This window comes from Canis lupus, chromosome 19, assembly GCF_011100685.1.
Source record: "Canis lupus familiaris isolate Mischka breed German Shepherd chromosome 19, alternate assembly UU_Cfam_GSD_1.0, whole genome shotgun sequence".
In the NCBI taxonomy this organism is placed as follows: Eukaryota; Metazoa; Chordata; class Mammalia; order Carnivora; family Canidae; genus Canis; species Canis lupus.
In genome coordinates, this window is record NC_049240.1 from 30,903,631 (window position 1) to 30,911,286 (window position 7,656).

At 53.2% G+C, this 7,656-nt stretch overlaps 1 long non-coding RNA gene across 1 annotated transcript; it reads left to right on the forward strand.

Annotated features, from left to right (window-relative positions):
• Positions 1-5,394, forward strand: LOC119864386. Its single transcript, XR_005373787.1, has 3 exons — positions 1-877; positions 999-1,024; positions 5,276-5,394. It is a non-coding gene; the product is annotated as an uncharacterized LOC119864386 (long non-coding RNA).
• Positions 5,395-7,656: the final 2,262 nt, after the last annotated feature.

Below are 7,656 nucleotides of genomic sequence, written 5' to 3' on the forward strand. Positions count from 1 at the left end.
GCAAGAGGTGTTACCGGCTGCGAAGGGGGTCCGGTGGGAATGCACCGGGTTCTGCTGACCCCAATCCAGACTTTCTCAGACTGGGGTCAGCAGCTTCTTGAGAACTTTGAAAAAAAATTTCATTTTCGAACATCTAAAAATGCATTTAAACGCATTCTGTGTAGCTGCCCATCCCCATAGCTCCCCATCCCACTGGAGATTTCAAATCCGGTGTGGATTTCTTTCTAATTCGTCATGCCAGGGCCAACAGCAAAATGTTGATGGTCATGAGAGACTGGATAAAGAGGTGGCCAGAGGTGATCAGGGCCCAGGGCATGAACACGGCTCCTTGGGGGTTCAGGGACAAGCAGAGGGAAACTGAGTCAAGACATGACAGAGCTGAGAGCACCTTTTCCCAGCAGCTCGGAGGGTTTCTACATCGCTGTATCCACCAGCCCGTCACCTGCCATCTTGAGGGAGTGCCACCCAATGCCACCCATGCCTGGGAGCCGCAAGGCTGGGAGGAGACCCTGGGTGGGCAGTGAGGATCCATGCTTGGAGAGAATCAGTTTGTGAAGGGGACTGAGGGTCGTAGCCAGGTCTCCAGAACATCCGAGTCCCCAACAGCCTGACCAAATGAGGACTTTTTCAGTAACTGCGGCCGCCTTTGCCTGCGTACTGGGTGCTAGCTGACCACTGCTGTCCTCCAACACCCAGCGAGAGAAGTATTGCTCTTTCTACTCAGCAGATGAAGAGTGGTTCAGAGACGTGAAGTAAGCTGCTCAAAGCACCCAGCATTCTAACCAACTCTGTCCTCTCTGCAGCCAGGAATCTTCCGGTTTCACTCAGCCCCCTCTGGGGTGGAGCAGCCCACCTCCCAGTACTTCTCAGAGCCCAGGTGAGGAGCCTTTGCCCCACCTTTACCTTTGCAAGCCTGCCAGGCAACCTGGCTCATAATTAGGTCATTAAATCTTCGAGTAAACACTGGAGAAGTCCAACCTGTTTTTGTATCGTTTCAGGAAAACAAAGTCCCAGGAGCTTTCCAGTAAGTTCAGAGAGTTTCTGGCTCTTTAGTGAGTAAACAGGGACAAGTGACTTCGCTCCTGTCCTTCCCCTGCCACCCCTTCTGCATTCCCCCCAACAAGTCACCAAAGGAGCACATTGTTTTTTCTCCCGAGGGCTTTGATGTGACCTGTGGGTTGGGGAGGGCAGCCCCATTCCTGGGGTCCTTGTGTTTCCTGGAGTCCCAGGCCAGGAAGGACCTCAGGATTTAGAAATGCCAGTCACGGTGTTTGTCACACTTGAGCCCGGGCTCTGCTGGCCACAGCGGGTGGGGGCCGGCAAGGCCTGGGGCTTAGTGACTTTCTGGCTCCCCAGTGACTAAGACAATGGTGAGCCCATGGCAGCTTCCACAAGTTTGCTGAAAAAAAGTACCTTGAGGATGCCCCCACGGAGCACTACCTGGGACCGAACTGGGGAAGGTGGGAACCCGTCAAAAACCCCTCCCAGATTCCTCCCTGCCCATCAGTTCATTTTGGTCAGAGACAAAACCTTCAGCACCGAAGGGGATGCTCAGGAGACTGGGGTCTGGGCTCAGGTGACACAGACAGAGAAAGCACAAGGATGCCAGGCAGAGGAGGGGTGGGCGACAGGGAGAGCCAGCAGGCACAGAGAGGAGTGTCATCCACCCACGGGACCATTCAGCTGGCACTGGAGGGAGCTCTCTGTCTGCAGCTTCATTCCTTGGCCAAGTTGGAGAAGAGCTCTTCCCAGAGTGTCCTCAGAGAAGATCACGGCCAGGTACCTGGAGCAGCCTCCCACCCCTACCCCCAGGGCACCTGTCGCTCATGGTCTGCAGACTCACCTGCCTCCCACCAGACTCTGGGCAGCTTGAGGGCAGGCCTCCATGTAATATAGCTCCAAACCCACCCTCAGACCTGGCTGCTGGAAGGCAGGAGGGGCCCAGAATGTTCTGCTGTGTGAATGTAGCAGCGTGGCTGGCGATGTCTGTGCAAAGGGCACAGGAACGGAGTGGGAGGTAGTTAGGAGAGCATGTTCCAGTCCTTCTGGGTCACTAGTTTGGAAGAGTGGTCTCACCTCTCTGGGCCTCACTTCTCCCAGCTGCAAAATAGGAGACTTAGTGACAAGAAAGTTCTTCTGCATTTCTGCCAGTATGTGACTCAGTGAGGGGTTCACCCCAGGACCACTGGAATGAGACCAGTGGAAGAGTATGAGATTTTAGATAAACAGACAAGTGATACATACATAGATAGAAAATTTATTCCAGGGGCACCTGGGTGGCTCATTCAATAAAGAGTCTGCCTTTGGTTCAGGTCATGATCTCAGGGTCTTGGGATCAACCCCGCATCGGGCTCCCTGCTCAATGGGGAGTCTGCTTCTCTCTCTCCCTCTGCCCCTCCCCCTGCTCGTGTGCTCTCCCCCCCCCAATAGATGAATAAAATAAAAAAAAAATTCATTCCAGAAAATTGGCTCACACCAATCCCAAGAGCTAGTTAACCATCTGCAGGTCTGATATTAGAGCTTGAAGTCCACAGGACAACAGTCAGAAGAGAAGCTTGGGTGAAGGCTGGGACCCCAAGGGCACGGGCTGGGACTCCCCCAAGGGTGAGACCGACACTCATGCCTGTTCTCGCTGCCTCTGACCTTGGAGGCCAGGGAATCCAGCAGAAGCTGGGAGCCTTCGTCTAAAGTGGACCTCCGGCCCAGCTGCTGGGGAGGCCAGTGGGCAGATGAGCACTGTGCGTATTTACTGCATGCCTTGGAATGATGGCCACCTCCTCCCTGCCTCCGGCTGCCCTCTTCTGGGACAATCTCCCCTGTGGCCGCCGCCAGCAGAAACACACAGGGGAAGGAACCCTGGGGCATGGAGTGCAACCTGGCCGAGGCGGTACCAGGCTGCCACAGTGTGGTAATAATTCAGTTCTTCTGTCAAAAACTCATTAGAGGACGATTTGGAAGGGGGACACTTGGCTGGCTCCGTCAGAAGAACGTGCAACTCCATGTCGGGGTTGTTAATTCGAGCCCCACCTTGGGTGTAAAGATGACTTAAAAAAATAAACAAACAAACAACACAGTTTGGAAGAAAATCATCCTGAAATTTTCGTAGCAGACTGAGATCATCTGCAATAAATGACTGGCCTTCCAATGCGTAGATCCAAGGTCATTAATTCAGCTTACAGATTGTCAGCTCTTCCAGGATAACCTCGGGTCTCCTCCTTCTCTTTAGTTCTGTGCACACAGCGCAGCCCAGGGTGTGATCCCAGATGGGCTAACAGTGCTAGGATGGCCAGAAATATGCTCCATGTTCGTGTTTGGCTCTGCTGACAAAAATGTCTATGTTTTCATCTCAGCTTGCTGTCTGTTGGACATTAGTAACTGACTCCCAGTGCTCCTTATCTAATTTCTCAGTAATAGAACTCCCAATTTTTAGCAAGGCACATGCTAACCTGACCAATAAGATCGTTTTCCAGCTTCCTTTACAAATGGATGAAGGTGAGGCCATGTGGCTTCCTTGTGGCTAGTGGGGTATTAAAAGTGGCCAAATCCTGATGTATTCTTATAGGGAAGGGGCAAGCTCTTTTTCTCTCAGTTCTTGTTTTCTGGGAAAGGGGCTGGATGAAATGGAGTGTAATAGCTGGAGCTCCAGCAGCTATCTTGGGTCATGCGAATCACCTCAGAAATGGAAATCACACACGATAGAAGGAATGGAGGTCTCTGAGACCATGAAGGGCCACACCAGCCCTGGATTGACTCCTTCTGGATTTCAAGAACATGAGGGAGAAATAAACTTTCTTGTTTAAGCTCTTGCTACTCCAAGTGTGTTCCAAGAACCAGCAGCATTGGCATCTCCTGGGAGCTTGTCAGAGATGTACAATCTTGTGTCCCACCCAGACCTACTCAGTGAACTTCTTCAGTTTAGTAAGATCCCCCACATGATTTGTACACCTGTTAAAGTTTGAGAAACACTGGTCGAGGTCACTTTTATTGGCCAAACCTGATGCTGATCCATTGCAGCTGTGATGGTCTTACTGTGGCTGGCACCTAGAGCTCCTGGCTGGTAGAATTAGGGAGGCGGTAGCTTCTAGGGCAGCCATCCTGGACTAATGGAGAGCCATTCTCCAAAAGGTCCTCATCCCAATCTTGCTATGCAGAGCACTGTGTGAAGAATGGACCCATCAAAAGCATTGGGAGAATCCGAACACTGGAGTCCGCGTGTGCCTCTCTGTGTGTATGTATTTGTGAGTGAGCTGTATGTGTGCTTGCGTGTGTTTGCAGGGAGGCTAGAGGAGCCAATGGAGTGTGTTCACCCACCAGTTGTTGATGCATCTGTAAGGAAAATAGAGGAAGACAGGAGCGGGGAGGCACCCAGCCCATGAAGAACTATGATTACAGTCAGACTGGCACTGTGACATGTGCCTAATTGCAAGAATTCTGTGAAGTCAGGCATCTGGGAAGGTGCCATAATGAGAAACAGACCTTGGGACCTAAGAAAGAAAAGGAGAAGCTGGCTTATTCTGAGGATGGAAGCCATGTGGTCTGAGTGGGCTGGTGCCCAAGCCTCCCTTGTCCCTGGGTCGGGGTGGACCACCTGCCTGCACAGACCAGGCATGGTGACATCTCAGTGAAGGTGGCTGACATCTGGGCAAAGATCCAGAGCATGGTTTATGAGGATTGGTGAACGTTTCCACTGTCCCTCCTTGTTGTCGGCATCTTTCTTGTCTCTCCCTGGTCCTTCCTGGAAGAATTCCTTCATGCTCGATAGCCAGAGGAGCATCCAGTTTGGAGAACTGTGGGAGGTGGAGAGATTGAGGCTGTTTGTTTTCTTGCTGCTGGAGGCTATGCCCTGCTGTCACCTCCCCCCTCTCTAGGAAAGGAGGGTAGCAGTCACGGAAGGGGAAGCAATGTCACATGAGCTGCATGACTGGCATGGTGGCAGACCTGGTGAGGGGTCCAGGGTGCTGCGATGGCTCTTTGTTTCATGGGCCAGTACACTCTGGCAGACAAACATCCCTTGGACTCTGGCCCAGAAAAGCACCATGAAGAAGAGAGAAGGCCTGCCTGCAACTGGAGAACCCTCTGGGCAGGGGAGGAGTCAGACTTGTAAACAATTATAGTAGTTTTCTGCCTAGAGGAAGTGGCTGTGTGACCTTGGGCAACTCACTTAACCTCTCTGTGCCTCAATGTCTTCATCCATAAGATGAAGATGATACTATCTCCTAATAGAGTTGTCGTGAAAATAACATGAGTTAACATCTAATATCCTTGTTACATTCAGGTCAGCGTCCTGGAGAAACCAGAGGTCGGGCCCTCCGTGAGTCTGGCGAGGAGCCCAGGGAAGGTGATGGTTCACAGAAAGGCTGAGGATAAGCAGGAGTTGGCCAGACAGAGATGAGAAAGAGTATTTAGGCCCAGTGGACAGGTACTGGCCAAGCCCCAAGGAACAAAGCTTTGGAGTGGGAGGAATTTGTTCCTGGCTAGAAGGGAAAGGATGAGGCTGGAGCAGTGGGCAATGCTAGAGAAGCAGGCCGGGCCTCCTCCAGAAGCTCCCAGGCATGCAGGTCCAGCCTGCAGCCATCTGGCCACCTCCACCCTGCCCGGATGCTTGCTGGGGACCCCTCAGATGGTCCAGCCTGCTCTGTCCCCTATATTTTCTTAGACAGAAAGCTCTGGAAGGCATGATCTCACTGGCCCTTGGCAACCTGGTCCTCAGCTACGGCACAAAACCTTGATGCAGGAGACCTCGGTGAAGCTCTGTCAACCAAACCAGTGAATGTCACCCCTGCTCCCCCCGAGCTCCTCCCTGTGCCCTCGATGCCCTACCCACCCCGCCGCTGGCCTGAGCCTGAGCATTCCTCGGGACTCGCTGCCCCTTGCATGAAGCTTTCCGAGACAGCCCAGGCTCACTCTGATGTCCCAGGCCAGCGAGATCGTGCCTAGGGTGGCCCGGAGCCGTTCCCTGGGTGGGTCCGGTAGGGAGCAGAGGGCGGGGAGAAAGCCGGTCTGTGTTCTCCCCTGCGCCCCCATCCCACACAAAGCTTAGAGACAGAAGGGTTAGAAACAGCTGAGGACCGCTTCTAACTTTCCCTGCAGATCAACAGGCAGACCCACGTCCCTGGGTTCAAAGGCAGGAGGCCTCATTTCTGTCCTCAGGTGCCGACTACAGGTGGCCGTGGTCACATGCTGGTGATGACGTCGGGGCAGCTGACCGTACAGCCAAGGCGGATGCCCACGGGAGCCTGCAGACTCCTCCCAACCCATCGGCCTCTGACCTAGCCCTGTGCTCCTGGGTAAGGGGCTTCTTTTTGTTCTCCAAACCCAACTTGGCTGGACTAACAGCCCTGACTTAAATAAGCAGCCCTGAAAACAGCAGCCTCGCACGGCTAATTTGCTCATCTCTGATGGACAGGAGCGTTCGGGCTGTGAGCGCCGGGTGGTCTCAGGACAGGGCTTCGCCATCTGGTCGCTGTCACCAGGAGTGGGAGTGCTGTCACCGAGGCTATGAGTCAGCATCCCTCTTTTCCTCTCGGCACTGGCTGCAGGACCCAGCTCAGAGGCAGTGCTGCTGGGGGGTGTCAGGACCCTGGCACTCCCTTCCTGTAGTGTCCCCTTCTGCAAAGGGCCACGGGAAGCAGTGTCCACTTGGGCTGTGTTCAAGATGATCTGAGGGGGAGTTTAATGGAGGATGGTCAATTCAGAGACGTTAAGCTCTCTAACCCACTGCTAAGCGCCAGCCAGATTTGTTGAATCTCGAACAACATGGCAAGGGGTTCACATAACTGTTGGCTATTAAAGGATCCCTGAGTATGGGGTGCCTGGGTGGCTCAGTCGGTTGAGCATCTGCCTTCAGCTCAGGTCGTGATCTGAGGGTCATAGGATCTAGCCCCACATTGGGTTCCCTGTTCAGCAGGGAGTCTGCTTCTCCCTCTCCCTCTGCCCCTCCCTCTGCTCATGCTCTCTCTTTCAAATAAATAAATAAATAAATAAAATCTTATTTTTTAAAAAGATTTTATTTATTTATTCATGAGAGACAGAGAGAGAGAGAGAGAGAGAGAGAGAGAGGCAGAGACACAGGCAGAGGGAGAAGCAGGCTCCATGCAGGGAACCCCACGTGGGACTCGATCCCAGGTCTCTAGGATCACACCCTGGGCTGCAGGCAGCACTAAACCGCTGCGCCACTGGGGCTGCCCTAAATAAAATCTTAAAAAAAAAAAAAAAAAAAGGATCCTGGCCTGGTTTAAACCTTCCATGCATCTGAGATTTGACCTCAGAGCTGAGAGGATCTGAAATGGGGAGAAAGATGTGACATACATACTGCCTCCTCCCTCGGCCCACCCCATCTGCGGGACATGGCTCCCCAAGGATGGGGGCAGGGGAGGACAGAGGGGAGACATTGTCCAAGAACCTGCATGTAGGTTTCACATTGGTGACTAGAGGCCTCCCCGCTTCAGCCTGTGCCCAGCAGCAAGCCAACACGGTGCTCTTCAGCCCAATATGCAGTTTTCCCGAGGAGGCTTCCTCCTCCCCTCCCTCCCTTCTTACAGGAACTGATCACATGATTATAGGACCGAGAAGTCCCAGGGTCTGCCAACCACAAGTCAGAGACCCGGGAAAGCTGGTGGGGCAGTTGGGTTCAAGCTTGAAGGCCTGAGAATCAGG